Here is a 16,622-nt window from a genome sequence, read left to right on the forward strand (position 1 = left end):
TGGGGCCGGATCAGCAAGGTTCAGGCTCCAGTTCTGTTTGTCATTTTTACAGAAGACCTCCTCTGTGAAGCCTGAAGGTACAAATTGTTGAAATTTCCTCCAGGGAACTGGAAAAAACTGTCTTGCAATGACTACGTAGTTCAAAGGACTCCTATGTCTTTAACTCTTATAAACCCACAGAAGGACCCACACATTCAGCTGCTGAAAGTGAGCACCTGGCTTCACAACAGATTACGTTTCTGCTCAAAGAAACCCTGACAATGCCCACTTTAATTTTTTTCTCTTTTACACTCATGTTTCCTATGCTCCTGTGCAAATTGCTCACCCACAAATGTTTTGTTTCTTCCACAGACAATGTATACCAGGATGGGGATTTGGTGATCGGTGCGTTCTTACCCCTTCGTACCTATCAAACCTCCCAACACACTGAAGGAGCAGAGAGCAGAGATGTCAGTTCACGGTAAGTGTCTCCTGCCTGATCTACCTAACCACATTCTCCAGTGTGCTGCCTTAACCCATCTCATTTTTTATTCCCAACAGCACTTCTTCCACTGCAATAACTTTTTCTTTCCATCCATTATCTTCTATTTTTATGGGTGTAGTCTGAGAAGAAAATCAATCTCGAGCCAGGTTCAACACTTCTGTCACACAGGAGGACAAGTGATGCAACTTAGAATCCTGTCTTGTGCGATAGGTACAGTTCAGTGCTTAGGGTGACAGAACAATGTCCATTCTACAAAGACTTTCCACTGAATATTCCTTTGGTGCACTTCCTAATGTTGGTACAGTTGGGTGGGACTTGCTGACTGTGCCATATTTCTCAGGAGACTACCTATTCTATTTGGTTATTTCAAACTCTTTGAAGACAATTATTTCCTTACAGCTGTCTTCCCACACTTTGGTATTACAGGACAGATAGTCTAGGCACTATGAGCAGAAAGCAGTGATCTTTAGTGTCTGAAGTATACCTGTACAGGAACATTCATTTGACTCTAAGGAATGTCACCACAGCAATCAGAGAACTGTTTACTAAAGAGTGAAACAGACTTGCACTGAATTTGAACAGGTGACTTCTGGTGCTGTGAATAGAGAAGGTGCCACAGAGAGCAGTAATTGTTCCTCCTGTCAGACACAGAAGTGTCAGGTGTTGCCATTCTAGATATCTAAAACAAAATACAACTTACATGCTTAGGATCTCTGATATTCCCCCACAACTCCTAACTTTTTGCTGATGTATTTGCATTCTCTTTACTTTCTCTCATGTGTGTTTCTACCAGTGGTATATGCTTGCTATTGTCATTGTGCTGTTATGCTTCTCTGACTAAGAAAGTGATTAATCATTCATTTTAGCCTTATGTGAGCTTGTTTAAATATTCTCTCTCTCTCTCTCTCTCTCTCTCTCTCTCTCTCTCTCTCTCTCTCTCCTTCCCTCCCTCCCTTTCTCTTTCTTTGTGTGTGTTGTGGGTGTTGTGTGTGTGTATGAGAGACAGACAGAGACATGGAGAGAGTAAGAAAAAGAGAAAGAGTTAAAGAGTCTGTGTATCTGTGTGTGTTAGTGAGGACACATGTATGACACATCTCACATAAGGATAAACATATGATTCCCTGATTGCCACAATCTCTGAAACATTGTTTATTTGTCTATTCAGTGTTTCCTAGATAGTTGAGAAATGAAATATGCCTGCATCCCCATTCCATCTGCCTGTAGAAATGCTAGGATACAAAAGCATGTTTAAATGACCACAAAATTAAAATTCCTATCCTTTAACTTTCGCTGCAACCATTTACCTATTGAGCTGTGTCAAGCTGATTGAACCCTGTATTAATTTTAATTCATATCTATACTTTCCCATTTACCCATACTACATATACATTGAAATATATTCTATATATTTGTAAGTATATAATTTCAACCCATTAATTCTTTATGTGATTATATTTATATTTCCAATGCTGACCTTGTGGTATTTATTACATAATCAATTGGTATGCTGTCTCCTGAGAATATTTCTCTCACCCTCAACATTTTTATTTGACTGTAGTTATTAGTCTTGTGTTCAGAGCTCATGAACTTTCCCCTATCACATTAGCATGTCTATCAGTTTCATCATACCTTAGGTAATGTTTAGGCAGACAGGAGGTTTGTGTTTTGTTCTGAGGCTAGCACTATACAAACGGAGCCATTTTCCAGTCCAAAATGTCTTTATCATATTGCTCACAAGTATATTTTAGCTCCACAAAACATATATAATACTTCTTTATATTTAATTTGTGGAACACTACAATTTTTACAATCCACTATGATCACATTCATCCCCTGTATACTCTCATCTACCAGCCCCACCACTGCATCTTCCAATATCGTTCCCCTCTCATCACACTGCCACACCCTTGTTCAGCCAGGTTCATCCCCTTTCATTCCTTATATTATTCCCACCTTTTTCATCTTCTCAAATGCTTCCCTGAATATGCTCATTACAGTTTGACTAACCTGAATAAATTTTCTTAATCTTCATAAGTCAGCTATTGTAAAATTCCTTCAGTTCTGTTTGAAATTTGAGTTTTTTCCCTTAAGAACTCTGTGAAAAATCCATTGCAATATTTTTCTAATTTTCCACTTCATTTGCATTAGATAATTGTATTTTTATTGTAAAAGAAATTTACCAATAATATCAAGGGAGAAAATATCAATTATCTTGACAAAACATTAAATGTGTCTGTTTTTTGTACATACTATCTTTAAATGCTGGTTTCATAAAATAAATTTCTTCATTCTTTTCTTAGGAATTGAATTTTAATGTTTTTTAAAGAACTTAATTCATTACTATTCTTTTTTTTAAAGTATTTCATCATTTTCAGTAATTTATTGTCGCTTCTTTAAAAATCTTTATTGGTGTCTGAGTGCATATATGAATGTTTGTATGCAAATAATTGTGTTTGGGAATGTATTTAGGAGAATGTGTGTATATGTGTGAATGTATAGTGTGATTGCCTGTGTTTGTGGCATGTTATTGTATGTGAAGGTGTATGGGGTGGGTGTGAATCTGAATATGAGAATTTCATGAGTGTTAGTTGTTAACCCGTGTATGCTTAAGAATGTAAAAAAGTGTGACAGTGTGTGTGTGTGTGTGTGTGTGTGTGTGTGTGTGTGTTTGCCTATCTGTGGGTGGTGTAATATCAGGCTGTATGTAGAGTTCAGGAAATTTTTTGTATTTATGACGTTGGGATTACTATACAGCAATTTTGATCCAGGTCATCTGAAAAAGGAACCTGTTCTCTGAATTGACACACCATACCTTTCTTTTTTTCCTTCCTTCTTTCTTTCTTTCTTTCATCCTTCCTTCCCTTCTTCCTTTTTTTTGGGGGGGATATTGTTTATTTACATTTCAAATGTTTTTCCCTTTCCAGGATTCCCATCCATAATCCCCCTATCCCATCCACCTCCCCTGCTACTATGAGGGTGTTCTCCCTCCCAAACCAGTCCCCCTTCCCACCTCTATGGCATTCCCCTACACTGGGTGATCAACTCTTGGCATGACCAAGGGCTTCTCCTCCCATTGGTGCCCAAGAAGGCCATCCTCTGCTACATATGCAGTTGGAGCTATGGGTATGTCCATTTTAGTCTTGGAGCAGAAGATTACTCCTTAGGAGCTCTGGTTGGTTGGTATTGTTGTTCTTATGGGGTTGCAAACCCCTTCAGTTCCTTCAGTACTTTTTTAGCTTCTCCAAGGGGGGACCCAGTTATCAGCACAATTGTTGGTTGCTGGCATTGGCCTCTGTATTTGTCATGTTCTGGCTGTGCCTCTCATGAGACAGCTACTTTAGGCTCCTGTCAGCATGCACTTTTGGCTTCATCAATATTGTTTAGTTTTGTTGGGTGTATATATATGGGCTGGATCCTCAGGTGGGGCAGACTTTGAATGGCCATTCCTCCAGTCTCTGCTTCAAACTTTGTCTCCATATTCTTTCCTGTGAATATTTTGTTCCCCCTTTTAAGAATGACTGAAGCATCCACACTTTGGTCATCCTTCTTCTTGAGTTTCATGTGGTTTGCTGCCACACCATTTGTCCGACTACAATATGAATTTTTATTTTCTAGCATTTCAAATGTTTGCTTTCCCTGTAAGATATGATAGAGGAAAAGAGTATGCATTCTATTGCTAGAGGTTTACAATATTCATATTTATTTCACTGCTCCAATATGTGGACCTCCAAAACTGGGAAGTGTGCTATAGACACAGACATGTTGGGAAAGGGCAGGATCATTGGGAATCCTGCACTCAGAATTTCTATATCAGTAGAACCTGTGTTGTAACATCACTGGTACCTACCTATTTGTCAAATTAAAGAAGTTAAAAAAGTTAATCATTAAAAGAAAAGAATAATTTCTTTTCTCATGCACTTTATTGGCAGTGGTAATTAATTGTCCAGAGAAATGTGTTTAATCCTGATATATACACACAGTATACTTGATGAACTTCAATTTCAAAGGATTCAATTAACCCATATGCCATATATCTCTCAATTGTTAAAAGTAAGTGTTCATAAATCCTTAGAAAGATTGTATTTTATTATTTTAAATTATTTTATAAATTTAATAAAGAAAATTCTGCAAGAGATAAACAAGTGAATAAATTCAAGTAAAAACCAGGACATAAATCAGTATAAAGGTCCAACAGTGTTCTAACAACCAGTGATTTGTAACTTGATTATCAAACATTTCAAATACTTGTGGGTTCATATATGTACTGAGAAAGAAAGCTATGAAATTATTGAACCTGGCATCATCAAATTGGAAAGGGATTCACAAGGCACTGCAGTTAGTCTGTTGAGAAAATGATAAACCAGCTCTTTCTTTCCTAATTGTGGAATTTAGTCCAGAGAGGAATTCATTCTTCAAATACAATGAGGACATCATTCCATTCCGAATCAATGGATAATACATAGCACAGAGAATCACAGTTATTATGTTACTTATGCTTAAAAAATTACCTTATCATGAAAGACACTGTTTCCTTTTATTCCTGCATCCAATTATATATCAGGTGATATATAATAAACCAGGAATTCAATATTTTCTTTTCATGGCTCCTCATTTTTGGTGACAAATTTTTATATAACTTTGAATGTTTACTCATACAAAATATTAATGATGTAATTAAACAGGTACTAATAACAAATCATAAATATGTTGTAAAGAAATTTTTAGTATACATAAAATTTAACCATGTATTAAAAGTAAATTTTAAATACTAATGAGCTGGAGTGCTTAGCTTCATATACAAAATATGAACAATGCACAAGATAATGAATTAGCAAACAGAACATTTTCTCATGGAGTCACAGAACTGTATCAGGACTGTTGAGATAGAAAAAGATTTAAAACCGTATAGGCTCTTACATATTAACATTTTCAGATCCAACCATTTGATATTGGAAGCCCAACCAATATTTCACTTCCTGGGGTAGACTATGCCTCCTGGACTCAGAATTTCTCTCTCACCTTCCAATATTTTATCTTCCAAAGGTGTCATGGTTTTTTACCTGTAGATGATAGCATGTCTGTTTCTTGTCCTGTTCGGAATCTTGCATACAACTAACACTGTACAACTGTGTAGATTAAATGTATGCATGTAGGTATACATAGATAGAGAAAAAGATAAATGAGAATACATTGTAGATAGCAGAGAAATGCGTATAGATGAAAGAATATGTAGAGTTTGGAATATACAAAATTTCATAATTATGAACCAAATGACCAACTTACTAAAAAACAAAGCACAAAACTAACCATTTAGATCTTAAAGGTTATACAAATATATGATCTGAATACAGAAACTTTGATGTAGACAAGAAGTATAAGGGGTAGAAAATATCACCAAACACCTCAAATTTCACTAATTCATAATACTGTCTCCAACCCTCGACAGGCCTTGACAAGTGTAACCTTGGACAAGGGCATAGAATTTTTTTTTCATTTCAGCTTTCATCAGGAACTCTTAGCATGTGTTGCTTAGGTCTGGCCTTTCACAACGTATACACTCCCAATCCCTCAAACCACATAAAATATATTTTTCAGTTTTATAACAAGTAGACATCCCATGTTAAAGATAAACATGTAGTTGCTGGTTGTTCCTGAATGAAATATAGGCTTCTTCATCTATGCTCAAATATTTACAAAGGCATTAGTCCCCATAGGAGCTGCTAAACATGACAACAGCCGGTGCTGATGACACATGAGCAATCTTGGGAAAGAAGATGCAGTTCAAACATTGAAGCTCTGAGGGGGTGTGTTCATTCAATGCATAATAGTGAATATGCTCAGTTGAACACCCCAATAGTGATGTGAGATTATGCTCTAATGATCCCTATGTCTTCTACACAGGATCATGCCATACAACTACCAATATGTGATGGCCTTGATTTTTCCCATAGAGGAGATAAACAGAAACCCCATTATTTTACCTAACGTGACACTTGGATATAATATTCACAATGCTGGGTCTATTGAAAGTGAGACAGTATTAAGTTTCCTCAAATGGCTCACAGGGCAAGACATATTCATCCCGAACTATACATGCAAAACCAAGGAAAAATCTGTGGCTGCAATCACAGGAAAAACATGGGAAATTTCTTCCCTAATTTCTTCCTATTTTTGGGTCTTTATAATATCCACAGGTGAGATTAGATGCATGAGAAAAAAAGCAAAATATTCTCGTTTGATTCCATAATTTGTGTACTATGAAAAATCATTAGGGAATGATTCGTTTTTGCATGATTCAAAATAATACTATTGGGCTGGAATACAGCACAAAAGTCAAGAATGGTTTCAGTGCAATCAGGAGGGTAAAAGTTCGGAGGTCAGCTTCACACTTACCTTCACGACAGCAAACCGGATACAAGAAAATCCTTGTGTCCATCTTATCTTCTCCACACGGCAAAAGACATGAAGCCCAGGGATGAAGAGAGACTCTACCTCAGAAGAATATGTGAAGAAAAGTAGAGAACACCTACTGCCCTCTTTTAGCCTTCACATGCATACAAATACTGTATGCACTGTAGAAAGCTGGGCACAAACACTTTTATGCACACAAACAAACACAAACACACACACACACACACACACACACACACATACACAGTGTCAATGAATCAACTGTCCAAACATTCCTTTAAAATACATAGCTTCACAGCTACATACTTTGAGATATTATAATATTCGCATTCCTTCTGCTTGAAATGTACATACAGGCCATAAGATATACACATTGTCTACAACAAAAGGGAGTGTTTCAACTCATTTTCCAGTTTCATATCCGAGTACTAGAGTTGACTTTAAATAAAAATTTGGATTTCTAAACTTTAAGTCACTGTTTCATATGCGATTATTTCCTGAATCTCCTCATTAATGGCTATCCATGCTTTCATTTTTACAGCTGAGCATTGGACCTTTTGAACCAAGTATGAATAACTCTGAGAAGTTTCCTTTTTTGTATCAGATGGCTGCCAAAGAATCTTCTTTGGCCTTAGGCATGGTCTCATTGTTTGTTCATTTCAGATGGAATTGGGTGGGCCTGGTCATCTCAGAGGATGAGAATGGTGTTAACTTTGTCACAGACTTGATTCCACAAATGGAAAGAAACACAATCTGTGTAGCCTTCATGGAATTTATCCTGTTACTCACATGATGGACTCACATAACGCTTATGAATATCCTATTCGGATTATGAGAAACCCAGCCAAAGTTGTTATCATTTATGCTAACACTGACTCTTCCTTAGGTGTGCTGTTTAGAAGATGGGAATATATACTTCCATGGAGAATCTGGGTGACCACTTCACAGTGGGAAGTCATCACTTCTATGAGACATTTAATTCTTGACTCATTCCATGGGACTCTCATCTTTTCACAACGCCAGGGTGATATTTCTACTTTTAAAGAGTTTGTAAAGACAGTGAGACCTTCCAAATACCCAGATGACATTTTTCTTGCCAGACTGTGGGAGATTTACTTTGATTGTGCAATATCTTATGCTACCTGTAAATCATTAAAAAATTGTTCATCTAGAGGTAACTTGGGATTGTTACCTTGGTACCACTTTGACATAGCTATAAGTACTAGTAGTTACCATGTATACAATGCTGTATATGCTGTGGCCCACACCATACACAAGATGCTTATTCAAGAAGTAGACATACGAGGAATGAAAAATGGAGGAAGCATGGATTTTCCTCCCTTGAAGGTAATGGTTTTTCTTTTGATTCTGTAGACTGTCACCAATGTTACCTTTTTTAAGATTCATTTGTTAATTTTATGTGTATGAGTACACTGTAGCTGTCATCAGACATGTCAGAAGAGGGAACAGATCTCATTTACAGATGGTTGTGAGCCACCATGTGGTTGCTGGGAATTGAACTCTAGACCTCTAGAAGAGGAGCCATGCTCTTAAGTGCTGAGTCATCTCTCCAGCCCCCTGATGTAACTTTTTAAAATTGGCCCACACATACCCTAAACAAATACCATGGGAATCTTTTTAGAAGACAAGTTTTCTAGACTATTTAACTGACTGGAAGAAAAAATCTATACCTGGGTGAAATTGACAGTCAACACCCCAATCATATAGAAATAAAAACCAAGATAAAAAAATGTTCTGTTAAAGGTGCTGTCAGTCTCATACCCTACTAAGGTTCTCAACAGTAAAATCTGAATCTTTTCCCACCTTGTTCTTGAAAAGGAGTGGCATCATATTTAAGGTCCTAAAAATTGTACAGTACCACCAAGTGAAATATTCTTAAAATATCTCATGAAACTGTATCAACTAATCAACTATAGATTATTTCTTAAATTCATTTCATTTGTTCTCATAAAATATGGGAACAAAGGCCATATATTAGAAATTATTTCTTTTACTTCAATTAAAATATTATAGACCAGCATCAGGATGGGCTCAATTTGACAGTATTTTAATGAAGCTTGCCACATACATTTCCATAATGAAGAGCAATAAGCTATGAGTATGGTATTGCACAGCTGGCTCCCTTCAGTATATTCAGTTCAGGCACAGATTATGAAATGAACCTGCTTCAATTAAGGATGGGTATTCAAGGGGGGGAGTCCCAAACCCGAGGATCCCTGCCCGCAGCAACTCTCTGCTCCCAAACCCCATGGGAGAGAGACCTCACCGCCTGGTTAGGTGGGCACTCCTAAGGCTGCAGAGCAGAAGAGACCACCAACACTGCCCACCCCTGCTCACATCCCTGGCCCAAGAGGAAACTGTATATGGCCTCTGGGTTCCCATGGGGGAGGGCCCAGGAGCAGCAGGTCCGCTGCATCTGAGACACCACCAGAACCTGAAGGGACCTACCGGATAAACAGTTCTCTGCACCCAAATCCCGTGGGAGAGAGAGCTACACCTTCAGAGAGGCAGACAGGCCTGGGAAACCAGAAGAGACTGCACTCTGCACACATCTCTGATGACAGAGGAAAACACCAAATGCCATCTGGAACCCTGGTGCACTGAAGCTCCTGGAAAGGGCGGCACAGATCTTCCTGGTTGCTGCCGCCATGGAGAGCTCATAAGCAACACCCCATGAGCAAACTTGAGCCTAAGAACCACAGGTAAGACCAACTTTTCTGCTGCAAGTGACCTGCCTGGTGAACTCAAGACACAGGCCCACAGGAACAGCTGAAGACCTGTAGATAGGAAAACTACACGCCCGAAAGCAGAACACTCTGTCCCCATAACTGGCTGAAAGAAAACAGGAAAACAGGTTTACAGCACTCCTGACACACAGGCTTATAGGACAGTCTAGCCACTGTCAGAAATAGCAGAACAAAGTAACACTAGAGATAATCTGATGGCGAGAGGCAAGCGCAGGAACCCAAGCAACAGAAACCAAGACTACATGGCATCATCGAAGCCCAATTCTCCCATCAAAGCAAACACGGAATATCCAAACACACCAGAAAAGCAAGATCTAGTTTCAAAATCATATTTGATCATGATGCTGGAGGACTTCAAGAAAGACGTGAAGAACTCCCTTAGAGAACAGGTAGAAGCCTACAGAGAGGAATCACAAAAATGCCTGAAAGAATACCAGGAAAACATAAATAAACAAGTAGAAGCCCATAGAGAGGAGTCACAAAAATCCCTGAAAGAATTCCAGGAAAACACAATCAAACTGTTGAAGGAATTAAAAATGGAAATAGAAGCAATCAAGAAAGAACACATGGAAACAACCCTGGATATAGAAAACCAAAAGAAGAGACAAGGAACTGTAGATACGAGCTTCACCAACAGAATACAAGAGATGGAAGAGAATCTCAGGAGCAGAAGATTCCATAGAAATCATTGGCTCAACTGTCAAAGATAATGTAAAGCGGAAAAAGCTACTGACCCAAAACATACAGGAAATCCAGGACTCAATGAGATGAAACCTAAGGATAATAGGTATAGAAGAGAGTGAAGACTCCCAGCTCAAAGGACCAGTAAATATCTTCAACAAAATCAGAGAAGAAAACTTCCCTAACCTAAATTAAGAGACTCCCATGAACATACAAGAAGCCTACAGAACTCCAAATAGATTGGACCAGAAAAGAAACACCTCCTGTCACATAATAGTCAAAACACTAAACACACAAAATAAAGAAAGAATATTAAAAGCAGTAAGGGAAAAAGGTCAAGTAACATATAAAGGCAGACCTATCAGAATCACACCAGACTTTTCGCCAGAAACTATGAAGGCCAGAAGATCCTGGACTGATGTCATACAGACCCTAAGAGAACACAAATGCCAGCCCAGGTTACTGTATCCTGCAAAACTCTCAATTAACATAGATGGAGAAACCAAGATATTCCATGACAAAACCAAATTTACACAATATCTTTCTACAAATCCAGCACTACAAAGGATAATAAAGGGTAAAGCCCAACATAAGGAGGCAAGCTATACCCTAGAAGAAGCAAGAAACTAAGCATCTTGGCAACAAAACAAAGAGAAGAAAAGCACACAAACATAACTTCATATCCAAATATGAATATAACAGGAAGCAATAATCACTATTCCTTAATATCTCTCAACATCAATGGCCTCAACTCCCCAATAAAAAGACATAGATTAACAAACTGGATACACAACGAGAACCCTGCATTCTGCTGCCTACAGGAAACACACCTCAGAGACAAAAAAAGACACTACTTCAGAGTGAAAGGCTGGAAAACAACTTTCCAAGCAAATGGTTGGAAGAAGAAAGCTGGAGTAGCCATTCTAATATCAAATAAAATCAATTTTCAACTAAAAGTCATCAAAAAAGATGGACACTTCATATTCATCAAAGGAAAAATCCACCGAGATGAACTCTCAATCCTCAATGTCTATGCCCCAAATACAAGGGCACCTACATACGTAAAAGAAACCTTACTAAAGCTCAAAACACACATTGCACCTCACACAATAATAGTAGATTTCAACACCCCACTCTCATCAATGGACAGATCATGGAAACAAAAATAAAACAGAGACGTAGACAGACTAAGAGAAGTCATGAGCCAAATGGACTTAACAGATATTTATAGAACATTCTATCCTAAAGCAAAAGGATACACCTTCTTCTCAGCTCCTCATGGTACTTTCTCCAAAATTGACCATATAATTGGTCAAAAAACGGGCCTCAACAGGTACAGAAAGATAGAAATAATCCCATTCGTGCTATCGGACCACCACGGCCTAAAACTGGTCTCCAATAACAATAAGGGAAGAATGCCCACATATACGTGGAAATTGAACAATGCTCTACTCAATGATAACCTGGTCAAGGAAGAAATAAAGAAATTAAAGACTTTCTAGAATTTAATGAAAATGAAGGTACAACATATCCAAACTTATGGGAAACAATGAAAGCTGTGCTAAGAGCAAAACTCATAACGCTGAGTGCCTGCAGAAAGAAACAGGAAAGAGCATATGTCAGCAGCTTGAGAGCACACCTAAAAGCTCTAGAACAAAAAGAAGCAAATACACCCAGGAGGAGTAGAAGGCAGGAAATAATCAAACTCAGAGCTGAAATCAACCAAGTAGAAATAAAAAGGACCATAGAAAGAATCAACAGAACCAAAAGTTGGTTCTTTAAGAAAATCAACAAGATAGATAAACCCTTAGCCAGACTAACGAGAGGAAAGGGAGAGTGTGTCCAAATTAACAAAATCAGAAATGAAAGGGAGACATAACTACAGATTCAGAGGAAATTCAAAAAATCATCAATCTTATTATAAAGGCCAATACTCAACAAAACTTGAAAATCTGCAGGAAATGTACAATTTCCTAGACAGATACCAGGTACCGAAGTTAAATCAGGAACAGATAAACCAGTTAAACAACCCCATAACTCCTAAGGAAATAGAAGCAGTCATTAAAGGTCTCCCAACCAAAAAGAGCCCAGGTCCAGATGGGTTTAGTGCAGAATTCTATCAGACCTTCATAGAAGACCTCATACCAATATTATCCAAACTTTTCCACAAAATTGAAACAGATGGAGCACTACCGAATTCTTTCTGTGAAGCTATAATTACTCTTATACCTAAACGACACAAAGACCCAACAAAGAAAGAGAACTTCAGACCAATTTCCCATACGAATATCGACGCAAAAATACTCAATAAAATTCTGGCAAACCGAATCCAAGAGCACATCAAAACAATCATCCACCATGATCAAGTAGGCTTCATCCCAGGCATGCAGGGATGGTTTAATATACAGAAAACCATCAACGTGATCCATTATATAAACAAACTGAAAGAACAAAACCACATGATCATTTCATTAGATGCTGAGAAAGCATTTGACAAAATTCAACACCCCTTCATGATAAAAGTCCTGGAAAGAATAGGAATTCAAGGCCCATACCTAAACATAGTAAAAGCCATATACAGCAAACCAGTTGCTAACATTAAACTAAATGGAGAGAAAATTGAAGCAATCCCACTAAAATCAGGGACTAGACAAGACTGCCCACTCTCTCCCTACTTACTTAATATAGTTCTTGAAGTTCTAGCCAGAGCAATCAGACAACAAAAGGAGGTCAAGGGGATACAAATCAGAAAAGAAGAAGTCAAAATATCGCTATTTGCAGATGATATGATAGTATATTTAAGTGATCCCAAAAGTTCCACCAGAGAACTACTAAACCTGACAAACAATTTCAGCAAAGTGGCTGGGTATAAAATTAACTCAAATAAATCAGTAGCCTTCCTCTACACAAAAGAGAAACAAGCCGAGAAAGAAATTAGGGAAATGACACCCTTCATAATAGACCAAAATAATATAAAGTACCTCACTGTGACTTTAACCAAGCAAGTAAAAGATTTGTACAATAAGAACTTCAAGACTCTGAAGAAATTGAAGAAGACCTCAGAAGATGGAAAGATCTCCCATGCTCATGAATTGGCAGGATTAATATAGTAAAAATGGCCATTTTACCAAAAGTGATCTACAGATTCAATGCAATCCCCATCAAAATACCAATCCAATTCTTCAAAGAGTTAAACAGAACAATTTGCAAATTCATCTGGAATAACAAAAAACCCAGGAGAGCTAAAACTATCCTCAACAATAAAAGGACTTCAGGGGGAATCACTATCCCTGAACTCAAGCAGTATTACAGAGCAATAGTGATAAAAACTGCATGGTACTGGTACAGAGACAGACAGATAGACCAATGGAACAGAATTGAAGACCCAGAAATGAACCCACACACCTATGGGCACCTGATTTTTAACAAAGGAGCCAAAACCATCAAATGGAAAAAAGATAGCATTTTCAGCAAATGGTGCTGGTTCAACTGGAGGTCAACATGTAGAAGAATGCAGATAGATCCATGCTTATCACCCTGTACAAAGCTTAAGTCCAAGTGGATCAAGGACCCCCACATCAAACTAGATACACTCAAACTAATAGAAGAAAAACTAGGGAAGCATCTGGAACACATGGGCACTGGAAAACACCAATGGCTTATGCTCTAAGATCAAGAATCGACAAATGAGATCTCATAAAACTGCAAAGCTTCTGTAAGGCAAAGGACACTGTGGTTAGGACAAAACGGCAACCAACAGATTGGGAAAAGATCTTTACCAATCCTACAACAGATAGAGGCCTTATATCCAAAATATACAAAGAACTCAAGAAGTTAGACCGCAGGGAGACAAATAACCCTATTAAAAAATCAGCATGCTGGTATTCCTCAGTGTTTGGGTCACATTTCTCCCTGTCTACCACAGTACTAAAGGAAAGATCATGGTGGCTGTGGAAGTCTTCTCCATCTTGGCCTCGAGCACAGGTCTTCTAGGTTGTATCTTTATCCCCAAATGTTATATTATTCTTGCAAACCTGACATGAACTCATTGAAATGCAGATGAAATAGAGTTCAGTGGAAATAAGAGGTTTTTTGAATACCTCATATTTCTTTTAGAATTTTGAGTACTGTAAACAAAGTTTATCAGTTTTAAATCTTGTGCATCTGTGATACACGCTGGAAGCCTGAGAGAGTGGTTACACAGTCTATGTTTTGTAATAGTAGAGTGTTTTATGTTAAGTACTAAATTATCTTGAGCTGTTTTAGCCATTTAATCAGGCAACTATAACTCATCTCTTTATATTCAGTCCTAGTAAAATTAACAATGTGATGCAGTCATGACTGCCAGATGAATACTTGCACAATGTCCAAATGTGTTTGCAACATCTACCAAACCAAAGGTCAAGATAATATAGGATATCGTCTTACAATTTACCATAAATATATTTACTAGGCTTATTGTAACTTGACCACATAATTATTCCTGTAATATAATTTTAAACAGTATTGATTTGTATGTTAATTCATTCTGTTACTGTGAAAGAACAGCATAAAGGCACCATCAACACAGTATTTGGGGTAATCTATATTCTCAGGCTATGGTCACTGGTATTTGTTGCTAGTATAAAGTTTTCCTTACAACATTTGAGGTAAAATTTTCTTTGTATGTTTGATTATTTGTGACTTTGATATATTGATTATTTGCAATGCTAAATACATTTTTAATTCCAGCCATATGAATTACAACATCAGAAGTCATGACTACATCACATTGTTAAATTTACTAGAACATAACATCACAATAAAATCACATTTCTGGTATATGTATGATAGTATTGACAGAGAATACTAACCTAATAAGAAGGATCTATCTCAATGCTTGGAACTACATCCCATGGACAAGATTTCAGTGGTGACTGTAAAGGGAAAGTAACCTAAGCATCAATATTCAGGAATCTCTTTTCTAAATTAGATGCAACTTAGCCATCTTCTTCAGACTCTTGCAGACATGAATTTTCAGCTGTGACATACTGCTCCCTATATTGTGATTTGGAATAGCCCTACTAATAAAATTATGTATTTAATGTTAAATGGTATATTATAATTGTTTTTACGATTTATTTATTTATTTATTTATTTATTTATTTATTTATTTCATGTATGTGGGTACACTGTTGCTGACTTCAGACATAACAGAAGAGATCATCGGATCCCATTACAGATGGTTGTGAGCTACCATGTGGTTGCTGGGAACTCAGGGCCTCTGAAAGAGCAGTCAGTGCTCTTAACCACTGAGCCATCTCTCTACCCCCTATAATTGTTTTATATTTTAAAGTTTGTCATATTTATAGCACATGGCCTCTATTCCCATTATTTGTTGTAGCACACCAACATTTATATATATATTCCTGTTACATGGTCAGTCTACATAAGGTTACTTGAATGTATGATATCATTACAAAAAAGCAGAACCAGTGAAAATGGAGAGTTTTCAAGCCCAGTTCCAGCAGATATACCTACAAAGCTATTTTTCCACCTAAAGTTCAGGAAACATTCTGAAAATGGTGAGGGAAATTCAGGAGAGCCAGAGGATTGGAAATTTTGTTGTAAGGTCAGGTCTCTTAGTAAAGTCAGAGCTACACAATCAAATTCTCACCAACACAACAGCTTAAACTAGAGCTGAAGAAGCACAGCTATAGATATGCCATGTGGTGATGTTCAGGATGCCTCCCACATACACAAGTAACCACGAGCAACTGGAAAAATCCTATGGAGGAAGATATAGTCTTGAGTGAAATGCACATCAATTAGTTATTAAATAGCAAAAGTTTTCCTGGAATACCTTTTGTCATGTATTTACTCACAGTGCACATTTCAGAAAATCATCAAAAGAGTGGCTTCGAGTTATGAGGACTTAGTAGGCATAGCTTGCACTAGAGTCTGCTATACCTTTGCAACTGTGCTCTGAGAAGACTATTGAAGAGTTTGGAGTTTCAAGATACAGAAGCCCTGAAATGTTATCAGGAGAGATTAACTGGCCGTTTGATTAGAGTTTGGCATATGAGAATGCCAAGGCAAAGAAATAGTGGGGGTCACACCCATTGGTTTTCAGAGGGCAGTAATGAGTGTATCGGGAAAGAGGTGTTTGGTCATTCATTTATCTTCTGTCAATGAGGCAGTGCTTTCTGTATTGTACATAGAACTTCAATTAGGCTGAATTCAATGGTAATGGCTATGTTATTTAATGTATAAATATTTAGATCAGGTAGAGTTCAGGC

At 37.5% G+C, this 16,622-nt stretch overlaps 1 pseudogene; it reads left to right on the forward strand.

Annotated features, from left to right (window-relative positions):
• LOC134481323 (vomeronasal type-2 receptor 116-like) lies at positions 261 to 8,269 on the forward strand (annotated as a pseudogene).

The sequence above is a fragment of the Rattus norvegicus genome, chromosome 12 (assembly GCF_036323735.1).
Source record: "Rattus norvegicus strain BN/NHsdMcwi chromosome 12, GRCr8, whole genome shotgun sequence".
In the NCBI taxonomy this organism is placed as follows: Eukaryota; Metazoa; Chordata; class Mammalia; order Rodentia; family Muridae; genus Rattus; species Rattus norvegicus.